This window comes from Typopeltis vanoorti, chromosome 10, assembly GCF_054136105.1.
Source record: "Typopeltis vanoorti isolate ZY-2024b chromosome 10, IOZ_Tvanoo_1.0, whole genome shotgun sequence".
In the NCBI taxonomy this organism is placed as follows: domain Eukaryota; kingdom Metazoa; phylum Arthropoda; class Arachnida; order Uropygi; family Thelyphonidae; genus Typopeltis; species Typopeltis vanoorti.
Window position 1 is genome coordinate 85,616,172 of NC_143558.1, and position 14,632 is coordinate 85,630,803.

General features: G+C 35.7%; 1 protein-coding gene across 5 annotated transcripts in view; it reads right to left on the minus strand.

The window, feature by feature from the left end:
- Positions 1-14,632, minus strand: part of LOC150102559 (echinoderm microtubule-associated protein-like 2) — a 373,793-nt gene that overhangs the window by 228,349 nt on the left and 130,812 nt on the right. The gene's annotated exons all lie outside the window — the stretch shown is intronic.

Here is a 14,632-nt window from a genome sequence, read left to right on the forward strand (position 1 = left end):
CTTAAGTAACATGACAGACATTGCATCCACTGCCTTCAGCCATGTGACACCACACTAAGCAGATGAAAAAACACTATACACTTAAGAAAAAAAAAATTATGAAAAAAATGATAATAATAATAAATGCAAAACATCACACGATACATAACATAAAACACAATTAAAAAAGAAACCAACAATATAAACAAAAAACATCCAATAAAAGTTAATACAATATGTTATATAATACAAAGAAAAACAGGCAAACACACCTTCATCTATGTTAACAACCTAATTTCTTAATGTAAATTTCATGAAGTTTTACACAAACAATTACAACACAAGTATAGCACAACTGCTTCAAATATCTCAACATCAAAATAAAAAATATGAATGTTTTTGTTTGCACCTAATAGTTCAGATACAATGAACTATAACGAGAGGGAACTCACTGTTCAGCATAATATGCAAATCAAGAGGTTGTTCCAGTGAGTTAATTGCATAACTATTGCATGAGCACGGAGACAAAAGATCAGAATGAGAAAGCACACGGCATTATAACAGTCTGTTCTTTGTGCTGTCCAAGCAATGAACATAGACAATTCCTTATCTTCAGCATTGCATCCCCCCCCCCTTCCCAATGCCAACTCAAATAAACATTGCCACCATTCAAAGAAGTCATTAGGGAAATATAAAGAGAAAAATATGAATGAGTCGGTACACACAAGCAATGTCCTACGTGCACGCTCCCAATTTTCAACATAGAATAAACAGGCAGCATGCATTTAACAAAATCAGGTGATAAAAGTAACTATGTCATGCCTGTTGCAAACAGCTTATATTAGTCTCTCTGATACTGCTTCAGCATGGAGAAATTAGTTGATATCACCTCATTTTGTGAAAACAGGAATGTTTTAAAAAATTCCAAGTGTAGTGATTTTCTTTCATCATTCTAAGTATAAAAAGCGTAGCTCTGAAATTATGAAAAAAAAAAAAAAAATCACCATTTTAGACCACCATGGCAAAAACTTGCACTGAAAGGCAAAAAGCTTGCAAGGCTTGGTTAAATGCCTCTAAAGCAAAGCTTCGGAAACAACTGATTGAATTTCATTTCATGCCTAAAGTAGAAGCTGACAAGCTTTGTCTCCAAAGTCTGAGACTTCCTCAGCAATCATTCTTAAATAATAACTCAGTGCTTAACTTGTGAGAAAACAAGGTGACTTCAGCTGCCCAAGACATATTCACTGGATGTAAAAACACAGAACACGAAGCCCACATAAGACAGCAGCTACATAAAATGTCTGTTTTAGACACTGGAAGATATAGATTTCATTCTCTTCATTCTTCTTCCTTATATCAGTGACAGTACTGTGCTGTTGAAGAAAAATTATCAAATACTAGTAATTCTAAATCATAGCTTCAATATTGATTTCTCTGATATTCACAGACCCTCTCTTCAAAGAACATCGTTCACACATTCCTATTTTCCCCATCTCCTCTGCAAATGCCAAGATAGTGTGTAAAATCATACGACTCGTGATTTGTCTAACCAAGCCTATTCTTACAAACATTTAAAAAAAAATTTTGTGTTCATGCAATCGACAGAGACTAGCAGCATCCCTTGTTTTAAATAGTCATCACACTGACAGTGATTTACACCTCTCTGAAATACAAGGTTACCCAAGCTCTTAGAGAAGTTAATATTTTATGACTAGTAGTGATTGTCTCTCAAACAAATTAAATGTAAATGAAGTGTCCAATGAGTTAGAACGATGAAATAAGAGAAAATTGTAATTAAATAACATACCTGGGTCACTTAAGGGTTGAAGCTATATAACCTCCACATTGCTTATAGGAAATGAAAAGAACTTTCTGACCAATGTCCAATTTTCACTTTTCCTTAGTTAAATTCTTTCAAGGTTACATGGTGATTAGCATTCCCCATGAAGAATTTATAGACAAAAAACACACGTGTTGGAGTAATTACTTTACTCATAATTATGAAAACAACGCTCGATGTTTCGACCTCTGTATCAAGATCATCAGAAAAACATGCATATGCACAGGACACAGGCTACATGACACTACACAAAAGTAAGATAAATCTATATGCTTTGTTAATCATTTAACCTAGCCTGACCTCTGATGAAAATAAATAAATAATACTATTATTATTAAATAAATATAATATTAATATAATAATAATATAATTGCATTAAGCTTAAAAGGAAGTTTACTTCAGCCAAATTATTCCACATTTATGCCCATAAGGAAAAAGCTATATTGAGAGAACAAATCCATGAGGCCCACAAAAATCATGCAATTACCCAAAACAGTGTTCTACAACTAAAATTAGAGCTATTGATCTACATAAATCCTGATATTCAGGATATTCTAGAGAGAGAGAATCACAGACAAATCTGCAAAGCAAGTGCTATGTAAAAACAAAGAAAAACTTAGTTACAAAGTAACAAAGACTGAAACAACAAGAAAGCAACAGACAATCTGGACGCATTCCCAGAGGAGCAGCCAATCACAAACCAGTGATATAAGATGCAGCAAATCACAAATAAGCTAAGTAAGAGCAATCAATCAACCATCAATGAACCATGGCCAAGTTATCAATACATTGAGTTACAACCTTAAAGATGGAGAACTCTCGCTTCTGCAAAAAAAAAAAAAAAAAGACTTAAACTATGCTATTGTACCAAGGTCAGTAAACAAATGAGACTTCATATACTACATTGAAAGATGTCTAAAATCCTTCCATCCAATATATGGATGGAAACATCCAACATACTAAATTCTAATAAACAGTTAAGTTGAAATTTAACCAAACATTTGGTTAAATCTCTAAGAAATAATCAAGACATCGTTATTAACAAGGCAGGTAAAGGCAATGCTACCATCATTCTTGATTGGACAGCACACCTTGAAAAAATAAATGAACTGGTATCTGACCACAACACATAAATTGGTTAACTATAATTTGACAAACTGAATCAAAAAGAAAACAGAATTAATCATGTCGGTGATCATGTCGCCAGAGGAAACAATTAAGATGATATTACTGCATTATACCATTATGCCCCTGCCTAAAATACACAAAACAAACACACCACTATCACCAATAGTCGAAGGAATTGACAGCCATTATTACTTACTCAAGAAACTAGTGACTACTACTAGGAAACTAGTGATTCAAGGAGTTGGTAGGTCATTGATGGGCCTATATAAAAAATACACAACATTTCAACAAAATTAAAAACATCACACTTGACAATGAAGATTTATTAGTTAGCTTTGACATAACTGTACTTTTCACCAATGTTCCAATCAGTGATACTATACAGAATAATATTTCCACCCAAAATCATGGCCCTCTTTGTCCATGTACTTTACTCTGGGTATATTCGGTGTGCCAAAATAATTTCTATCTGCAAAAAGAAGGTGCAGCCATGGGTTCACCATTTCCTTCCCATAGCTAACTTTTTCCTGGAAGACTTCAAGCAATGAGCCCTAGATTCATCAAGCCTAAAGCCCAACATCTCGCTCAGGTATGTTGATGATTTTTAACCATTTGGCACCACGGTCAAAAAACATTAAATACATTCCTAAGCTACCTAAACAAACCACAAACATATTCAATTTACAATTGAGATTGAAAACAATACCTCTCTTCCTTTTCTATGGAACAACTGTCACACATCCACCCTTAGGCTGCCTTTTATTAATGGTCTACTGCAAACCTACACAAACACAGGCCAATAGCTGGTCTGGTTGCCGAGTGGTCATTAGTAAGCTTCACCCCCCCCTCTAATCTATCTACATAGGATGCATGCCATAGAGCAGTCACCATTTTGGTTCTTCACCTCTGAATCCTTGTTAGTAATTATACCTCCTTAAGAGCCCAAGCAATCTGTGCAAATAGTTAAGATATAATCATATTAAAGCATTATAAAGAGGATAACTGATAATAACTTCCTTACTCTGATTATCAACACATTTCTTAACATCCAAGTGATCTGAGAGCTATTGTGGTAACTTTTGCAATATGTCCTCTGAACTTGCACACTCTCTCTCTCTCTCTCTCACTCTCTCCACTATTACTTGAAAATCCTGCTTAATCTTGCACTTTGTCACATTAAACTGCAACCCATTATACTTCACCAACACGTCACATTTATTTAACTATTGCTCTTCCCAGTTTAGAATAATTTGCAAACAAATGGATATTCTCTAACCCAATCATTCCCAAAATCGTTCAAGTACAAATGGAACACCAGCAGTACTAGCCCAAGTAGAGAGCCCTGTGAAACATCACTAGTCATCTACTTTACCTCTATCATACACTGCTGCCTGATGTCTAGCAGCCACTATTATTTATACATATTATACCAGCTTCATGCTTATTTGCTCCAACTTACGTACTAGGGTTTCATGAGGTATTCGAATGCAAAAGTACCACAGTGTAACCATTCCTTATCCAACTTAAATGTCACTTTATTACAGTGAACAAGTAAATTACTAGGACAAGAGTCCCAATTCCCAAAGTTGTATGGTCTCCATAGAGTATCTACCCATTCCTGAATTTTGCCTTTAACTTTCCAATGCCTTAACCACTCTTATATTAGCACTATAATATGATATCTGTCTTGGGGTCTGCTCTATCACAGGAATATCTTGCCCTCTTTCCACTCCCTTGGGACTCTTAGTACTGATAAAAATTAAATAGCCTATTTAATTTTTTAGTCACTTTCTTGATCAAGAATGCATGATCACTCTTACTACCTGGTTACAGAAACTTTCTGAGGATATCACCAGACTGATTGATTGATTTGGTGTTTTATGGCACAAGGAGAGCAAAGGTCACTATCACCAGATCCAACACTCTCAAAAACCCTGGATCCCTTCTATCACATAAAACTTCAGATAACTATTCTTAATATCAGCATAAATTCAATTTCATTCCCTCATCTGTGCCTTTCTCTCCTTTCAATCTGTGTTTTCATACTTCATAAGTTGTTCATAATATAATAAGTTGTTCATCCCCATCTCATTCTACATCCACTGGCATACACATTGATAACCAATTATATTTTGTCCTGTTAGCTGTTACCTCATATTAGAGACCTTCAGATGGAGTGCTTTTTTCCATTTTTTCCACACCCCCATCCTGCTGCATCCTCCTAATGCCTGGACATGATGCTTATGATAGCAGAAGAATATTTTCTGTCACTTTTTCCCTCTCTTCCATCTTATTCTCTCTATCATTCCTGAAAATATAACGGCTCTTATATTTTATCCCTGTAATGGTATCTCCTTATATCAATCAAGTCTTGGGAAATTGTGAAGGAATATTTGTTAGTGACAATAGTAAGCTGTATTCCACAAGTGAAGAAGAGGACACAATTTGGCATAAAGTGGATGACAAACAATACCAAAAAGGAAATGCAGGTGAAAAAGAGATTATGGAAGAGATATAAAGAGAGGGATGGAGTAGATGCATGAAGAATATAAGGAAGACAAAAGTAATGCACTTTTGTCTTCCTTACCATATTTTAGGGTGCTGGCTATTTAGATGCACTAAAAATGTATTCAATGTGTCTGGGCCATGTGGCCAAATAGCAAACACATCATCAACATAGTGTAGCCAGAGACTAGGTTTGAGAGTGGCTGTGTTGATTGCAAATTTTTCCAGATGTTCTATGTAGAAATTGGCTAAAGGGGGAGAAAGGGGCAAACCCATAGCTGTCCCATCTAATTGTTTGTATATTTTCCCTTTCCAAGTAAAATAACCTGCCTGTACTGTGAATTTAAATAGCTGAAATATATCTGGGAGAAATTGTGAATTTAGTAAGTTAAGTATTTCAATCAGTGGTACATTAGTGAATAATGAGGTGATATCAAAACTCACCATTAGGTCTGAACTGTTTAAGGTGTGGTTTTCTAAAATACTTTTTTAGGCAGGTAGAATTTTTAACAAAAGAGGAAGAATTGTTTGTATAAGTGGTTAGTAATTTGGCTAAATGTTTAACTAGTTTATATGTAGGACTGTTTATACTATCTACAATAGGACGCAAAGGTGTATCTTGTTTGTGTATTTTAGGAGCACCATATATTCTGGGTGTTTGAACGTGCAAGGGTTTGAGTTTTTTGACAATTTCTTTTGGCCAGGAAGTGACTTTGTTCAATAACTTGCACAACTTATTCTTTTGTGAGTTGGTGGGATCTCGATTTATGATTTGATATGTAGACTAGTCTTGGAGCAGTGTATGCATTTTGCTTTCATATTCTGTTGTATCCATTACTACAGTAGCGTTACCTTTGTCTGATTTTGTTATTGTAATGTTACTGCAAAATAAATTAAAACTATAATATATACTAAATATAAAAAAATTACACACACAGTCACTAATAAAAAATGATTTTTTTTTTTTTTTTTTTTTTTTTTTTTTTTTTTACAGAGACATTAAGACAGCCTTCTTTCATGCGTCAGAATCCAATCAAGTGTAATGATATGGCGATATAAAACTTTTGCAGTGGCTATGCCAAATAAACCAGATGGATTGGTCACAAGGCTGAATCACAGGCAATTAAGAGTGCTTGTGATACCAATTTGGTATCACAAGCACTGAGAATAAGATAGGAATAATTTCCTTACTGGACAAATAGTAAATCTTTTCTGGTGTTCCAGAAAGTCAGATTTCAATTTTACTTCTTGGATTGACACATACCTCTAACCTTTCCTGGCATAAGCACATCAACATCTAGTCGTAAGTCTCCTTGAACTTCAAATAAATTTATGTCATTTCCTGCTTGCAATATCACTATTCTTGTCTACATAACTGCATATATGAAGCTCAAATCCACTCGAACCTTTTTAAAAATTCTTGATACTATTCAAAAGATGGAAATCCACTTAACTGAATGAATCTGAATCCGCTTTCTCTCACAAGACCACTCCAGCCACTTTCTCACAAACATTCTATTTCTGTCTTTTCCATATACTTCCATGGGAAGTTTCTATTGAATTATCTTCCAACATTCTTCCAATTCACTCTTATACCCATAAAAAGATGTGCAGTTGCTAGTTAACATTTATTCAAAGTCCAACTTAAAATTTACTCAATTAACTACATCATCATCATCTTCATCATCAAATTCCTGCCATGTACCCTCAAGGGGTGTACAGGATATGACAGTACTACATGAAAAATTTACATCATTACTAACTTCCTATCTACAATTTTTCTCCAAATCAGTCTGTTACTTGTCAAGACTCCAACATTATCAGATCTTATATTTCTATCGTCTAAGGCACTTTGTACCGTATCAATCCACCTATATCTTTGTCTTCCTCTGGATCGTTTTCCTGCCAACCTAGCAGAGAACACTTGTTTTGCTAATCTTTCCTCTCCCATTCTATTTAAGTGACCATACCACCTGAGATTAGCTCTGCTAACACATTCCTGATTCTCGTAGACAGGCTTATACGTTGGATATGCATTATTAACACACTTAAGGAATAGAACAACGTAGTTAAGGATATAAATTAAATAAAACTTTAATAAATATTTTCCGATATTTTGGCAACGTCACGTTGCCATCTTCTAAAGGAACTTCCAAAAAAGTTACGTGCACGTAGGCACTACAACACAGAAACTGGGAATGAAGAGATGAAGCTATTGTTCTCCTAACAGTCCTGATGGTACCCTCTAGTGGGCTAAGTAGGTGTTCTTGGCCGTTGGGCTGAAGGTCTGCTGATGTAGGCCTCCCAAATTTGGAGCAGTTGCATACAACCAAATTTGTTGAGGTTTGGAGAATTTCTTAGGGCTGAAGCTGATTCCATAAAGAGTCTTTCAAATTTGTATTTGCTACGGTGTATCACTGTAGCTTTCTTCCACAGTATTCTGTGGCGTGTATCCAGAGCATGGTCTGCAAGCCCAGAATGACTGTATTTGTAAAAACGGATGTAGTCCTTGTGTTCCGAAATTCTGATATTCGCTGTTCTGCCTGTTTGGCCAAAGTAAGACAGTTTACAACTGCAAGGGACCTGGTAAACACCAGGTAGGTCTAGGGGAAGTGGTTGGTCTTTAGTGGAGTGGATAAGGGATGCCAATTTTCTGTAAGGTTTGTAACAGGTCAGGTCATCTTTTTTTAAGATTTTGGTAATCTTTTCAGAGGTGCCTCAGATGTAGGGAATGGTGATGGATTTAGAGTAATCCTTGTTGTGGGGGGTGGGAGGGGATCTGTGGTTTGAAGGTTCTAATATTTTTTGGATTTTTTGGGGGGGGGGGGGGGTAGCCATTGGCTGAGAAAGTGTTGAGGATGTGATTTAGTTCAGTGTTTAGGGCCAAGTCGTTTGAACAGATTAGTTTAGCCCTGTTGTATAGTGTTTTCACTACTCCATATTGTTGTGTGTGTGTGGGGGGGGATTGTTGGTGAATGTATCTGCCTGTATGGGTGGGTTTTCTGTAAACTGAGAAAACCAAAGATCCATTAGGCTGGCGGGTGACTAGTGTGTCTAAGAAAGGGAGGCTGTTGTTTTCCTCTTTTTCCAGAGTGAATTTGATTCTGGGGTGTTGGTTGTTTAAGTGTGTTAAGAAGGAGAGAAGTGTTTCAGAGCCATGTGGCTAAATAGTGAACACATCATCAACGTAGCGAAACCATATGGTTGGTTTTTGTGGGGCAGAGGCTAAGGCTTTTTCTTCAAAGGTCTCCATAAAGAAATTGGCCAAGGGTGGGGAGAGTGGTGAACCCATGGCTGTCCCCTCTATTTGTTTGTAGAATTTTCCCTGCCAAACAAAATAACCTGAGTTCATTGTGAACTGAAATAAGGCTGAGATATTGGGAGAAAATTTAGCTTGGATTAGCTCTAAAGTTTCCTTGAGTGGGACATTTGTAAATAAAGAGGAGACATCAAAGCTGACCATTATGTCAGTATGTTGGAGTGTAAGGTTTTCTATGCTGGCTTTGAAATGGGCTGAGTTTTTTATGTGTGATGGTGTGTTGCCAGTATAGTGTGTGAGCTCTTTGGCCAAATGTTTAGCTAATTTATATGTGGGGGAATCAATGCCATCCACTATGGGACGTAATGGCACATTTTCTTTGTGTATTTTTGGGAGTCCGTAAATACGGGGGGGGTATAGAGTTAAATGGCTTTAATCTGTTGGTAACTTCTACAGGCCAAGAAGTGACTCTCTTAAGGAGCCTGTGAAGTTTTCTAATTTGAGAGTTGGTGGGATTGTAATTGATAGGGAGGTAAGTGGCCCAATCTAATAGAAGAGCATTCAGCTTACGTGTGTAGTCCTTTTGGTTAAGTACTACAGTTGTATTTCCCTTATCCGCTTTGGTGATAACTAATTATTTATTATTCTTCATTTCCTGTAGAGCTTTATATTCCTTGTTTGATATGTTGGTTTTTGGTGGTCTTGCTTTGGAAAGGACACAGGCTACATCCAGTCTTACACTGTTGGCGACTTGATGTGGAAGGTGGCAGATTCCGTGCTCGATCTGGATCATAATATCCTCACTAGGTATTTTGTTGGGAGCAATGGCGAAGCTGTGTCCACGTGACAGTGCATTGAGTGCTTCAGGGTGAGTGAAGAAAGGTTGATTACCGTGTTGGTAGCAGGTTTTGGAAAGACAGTAGAGTTCTTTTTTAATTTTTCGAACTTTTTCATCTGTCGGCCTCGTATTTTTTTAAATTCTTTTTCGGCAGCGGTACATGAGACGTCATGTAAAATCGACCAAAGTTTGTGGTTCAAAGTTTTCTAAGTTCCTTTAGAAGATGGCAATGTGACGTTGCCGAAATATCGGAAAATATTTATTAAAGTTTTATTTAATTTATATCCTTAACTACGTTGTTCTATTCCTTAAGTGTGTTAATAATAAAACATTCCTGGATGCTGACAATGTCAAGTTCTTTCCTAATATCCTCATTTTTAATATGATATTGCCATTGATGCCATCTGTTCACGCCTCTAATCTTTCTTAGGACTCTCATATCTGCGGTCTCTAGTCTTTGGTCAAGTGTTTTACTTCTGACCCAGCTCTCAGATCCATGAGTTAAAATTGGCTTAAACACTGTCTTGTATACAGCTAATTTAGTGTTCTGACTAATTTCTCTCTTATTCCATATGAATTTATTCAATTGACTTCCCACCATACCAGCTTTGCTGATTCTGTTGTCTATTTCTATATTAAATTTACCATCTTCAGTAAAAATCGTGCCTAAGTAACTGAAATGTTTTACTTGTTCCACAGGTTCTCCATTCACAACACAATTGACATTTTCAATGATTCTGCCTATTTTCATTGCCTTTGTCTTTTTATTGCTGACCTTCATACCATATCTATTACAACAGCTATTCAATTTAGTCAGAGAATCTTGCAGACTTGTAGCGGATTTATTTAGAAGTATAACATCATCTGCATAAAGCAAAGAGCTGACATTAACATCTCCAACCTTGATATCAGGTTTAATACCACTTTCCTTCATAATGTGATCCATATAGATAATGAATAACAGAGGGGATAATGTACATCCATGTCTGACACCAGATTTAACATTAAACCATCTTCCTGTACTTCCTTCAATTCTAACTGCTGACTTACAACTCAAATAAAGACCAAGTATTGCTTGATATAATGCCCCCATTGACACCATATAACTGCAGCGTATTGAATAGCTTCTCTCTTGGCACCTTGTCATATGCCTTTTCCAAATCGACAAAACTTAAATACAGATCTTTGTTATATTCCCATGCTTTCTCGACTATTTGTCGTAAAGTGAAGATCTGATCCTGACAGCCTCTATTTGGCCTGAATCCAGCTTGTTCTTCACCAAGCTTTTCTTCCACAATTCTTCTCAACCGTAATTTTTCTTCGTCCTTTTTCATTTCACCTATCTCTCCTTTGGAAAAGTACTTTCTTCCCATAGTATTCTCCAAGATTCCTTCTTGCTCTGCATAACACTAATTCACTGTGTGATAAATATTAACGCTTATGTATGATGATGCATAAGCTTTAATATTTATGATGATAGTCTGTGAAAATGTGATGATGCAGGAAAAAAATAGTTTACTCAAATTTCTCAATTTAAAGCACATTTCCCCAATGTCATATAAACAAATAAACATTTCTCCCAAAACTTCCTATAATTGACATAAAAATCATAAGTTTCCCAATAACTGAACTGCTAATTTAATGAAACTTAAATGGCAGAAAAAATAAGAAAAAATGTGAAATGTCTTTTAATGATCAGTGATGATTCAGCAATATTGACAACTAACTTACCTGGATGCTAGAAGTTTTTTCACTTGTTTAGACGATAATAATAAATTTAGTTTAATCCTTTATCCAAGTGTAAGCAAACAAAGTTTGCACCTGAAGTATCTTCAGGACTGAGGCAACTCGTGGTCAAGGTGGACCAAGCTCTCATCGCTCCTTGTCTTAGTATCTCTCACAATGCAAAGCATATCTCCTTGCAGACGTATAATGCTATGCATTAAGGGAAGGGCCACTACCCAGACCAGTTCTGACCTTTATTGAGGTCTCTCCAGACCCAGAGGTGATGATACCAAGATGGAAGCAACAGTAGCCCTTCCCTTGATGCACAGCATTATACATGTCTGCAAGGAGATGTGCTTTGCATTGTGGGAGATACTAAGACAAGAAGTGATGAGAGCTCGGTCCACCTTTACCACGAGTTGTCTCAGTCTTGAAGATACTTAAGGCGCAAACTTTGTTTGCTTACACTTGGATAAAGGACTAAACTAAATTTATTATAACTTACCTGGATGTAATGACTTATCTATATACTGTAATGACTAGTAATGACTGAACTGTATCTTCATACTGCTTTACACATCAGTGAATTTGGAAAACTTATAACTTCATTTCACTTCACATGACTAAAGTTTAGTAGATACGTATAACGAGCTCATTGGACTATAAATAAATTCAAAATGTGGCAAATACATTATGCAATTGCTTTTAGGGCACAAACTCATGCTTCCACAGCATCCATGTGTGCAATAAATGGGAAAAGCAGCTACAAGAACTAAAATGCAGTATACCCTGTAGAGCTGAGTTGTCTGATGAAAATGATATACATAATTAGGTTGCTATGAATGAATGAAGTGGTCATGCCTAGCTTTGTTAACAGTCTTTTTAGCTTTGCATAAACAGTTTACTGCAAAACATTTCGATTCATGCTATCACGATGGTTTGGTTTACTTATCTATACACAAGTCATTTAACACGTTCGCTGCCAACTACGAGTATACTCGTAGTTGGTATATGAACCCCACAAGCCAGCTATGAGTATACTCATATGATGCTTACCGCCGACAACGAGATTACCCATACTGACCTTGAAGAAGTGAAAATGCTTGGTGTGTGGAGTTAGCAGAAAAACTGTGTATACTCATAGATTGCATATGCTCCTCGCAAGCCAACTATGAGCATACTCATATGTCGATTACTGCCGGCAACGAGATTACCCATACTGACCTTGAAGAAGTGAAATTGCTTGGCGTACGGGAACAAACTATGGCGAAGTAGCGTGGCAGCGAATGTGTTAACAATATCCTACTGAAGATATTGAAATTAACTGGACAAGGTCAATTTGAAACTATGAAGGAAAAAAAAAAAAAAATATATATATATATGGAGGTTCATTTACTCGGTTGTTAAGCATACTTTTTAAAAGTATCATATGATTCGTTTCGGCTTTTAACAGTCTTCTTCAAGTGTTTTTATACAAAAAGAAATATTAAACATTGAAGATAAAAACTGTGAACAGCACAGGAAAGTCACTATACATATTTAACGTGAAAACGTTGTAGTTAACGTATTCAAAGTTGTTCCTTCATTGGTGAAGGAACAGCTTTGTTCCTTTGCCAACCTGAATAGTATCGTGCGTTACTATTAAACCTTATTCCTTTTCTCTCGGTTTATGTCATTCAATTCTTTTAAAAAAAAATATACAGTCATACCCCGACTTATGCGAATCTGGAGTTAACGCGGTTTCTTATATGTATGTATTCCCATCCCACTTCGCACCTCACAACTTGTCGTATCTTTCAGGCGCTGGCCGCATTCACCAGTGTCGCACATGCTGTGAACAAGCACTGACCTGTTTCATGCAGTCTCCATTCATACACGATTTTTATAGTCTACAAACCTTGCGATTGTGCTTAATGTTATGTTCTTGATAAAAATTTTATCACATAACAAATAATAATGTCATCCAAAAGAAACAAGTCCGATTCTTCTACAGCTAGGAAGAAAAGAAAAACATTGACTTTGGAAACAAAACTCAACATTATTAAGGATTTTGAAGGTGGAATGAAAATTTGTGAGCTAGCAAAGAAGTTCAATCTACAGGAATCCGCATTAAGAACAATCATAAAAGAAAGGTTTACAGATTTTGGAGGACATAGATTCTAACGAGGAACGAATTGTAGCCACAAGGCAAGAAATAAAAAAATCATTAGCTTGCTATGAAGAAAAAGACATTATACCATCAGACAAATATTAGATTTTATGAAACCATCGACATCAAAATAACTTTCTTTTTTTTTTTTTTTTTTTATGTACGAAAAACTACAATTATGATTATATTTCTTAAAAAATATAGGTGTTTTTGTAAACCTTTGGTCCCAATTGTATGTTTATACATATAAATTACATGCAAAATTATACCCCGAGTTAGTCGACTTCGACTTGCGCGCCTACCGCGTAACTTCAGGGTTTTACTGTATGTATGTGTGTGTGTGTATGTATATATATATATATATATATATACATATACATATACACACACACACACACAATGAAGTCTTATGAAAGTATTTGTAATATGGTAGCTTTTGTTATCACTGGTCAGTATACATTGTTTTACAGGATGTATATTAATATACAATACTAATACTAACCTAATAATGCCAGCCTGGTTGGCCGAGTGGTTAGAGTATCCACTCTCCAGCCAAAATGTTATGGGCTCGAATCCCACCATAGGCATGACTGTTTGTGATTGTCTGTGAAAATACGAATAGTGGTGGTGGTCAGTAGATGCTGTTGGTATAGATCAGGGGTCTCGAACGCAGCAAAGGGCCAGTTAATTAGATGTATATCAGACGTGGGCCATATTCAATATTATTCTGTGAACTAAAACAAACTAAAAAAAAGAAAGGCCCTAACTAAGGCTCTTTTGTTGCCGGATCTTTATGACTTACGTAAACAGTTACACCACCATTTAAATTTATAACCATTTTTATTTTTAAATTTTAAAAATATAACAAGTTTAGAAAATATAAGTTCAATTACATTTTATTCATACTTTAAGAAAATTATTTAAATACATAATTTTGACTTAGAAAAATAAAGATTTTTATCTACGAGTCCTTTTTTTTAATTTGATTTTGATCCTGAAACCTGACATCTCTTCCTCTGTACTAAAATGTCAATATCTGCTTTTTCGTTTCGTGTTGCAATACGAAGTATTGCATTTAATCTAGAATCTTTTATCCATGAGCGGAACTTTGACTTATTAAGTTTCATAATTGAAAATAATTGCTCACATACATAGGTGCATCCAACATTTTTGCACAATAAATTTCATATTTGGGATATTTACTGCTGA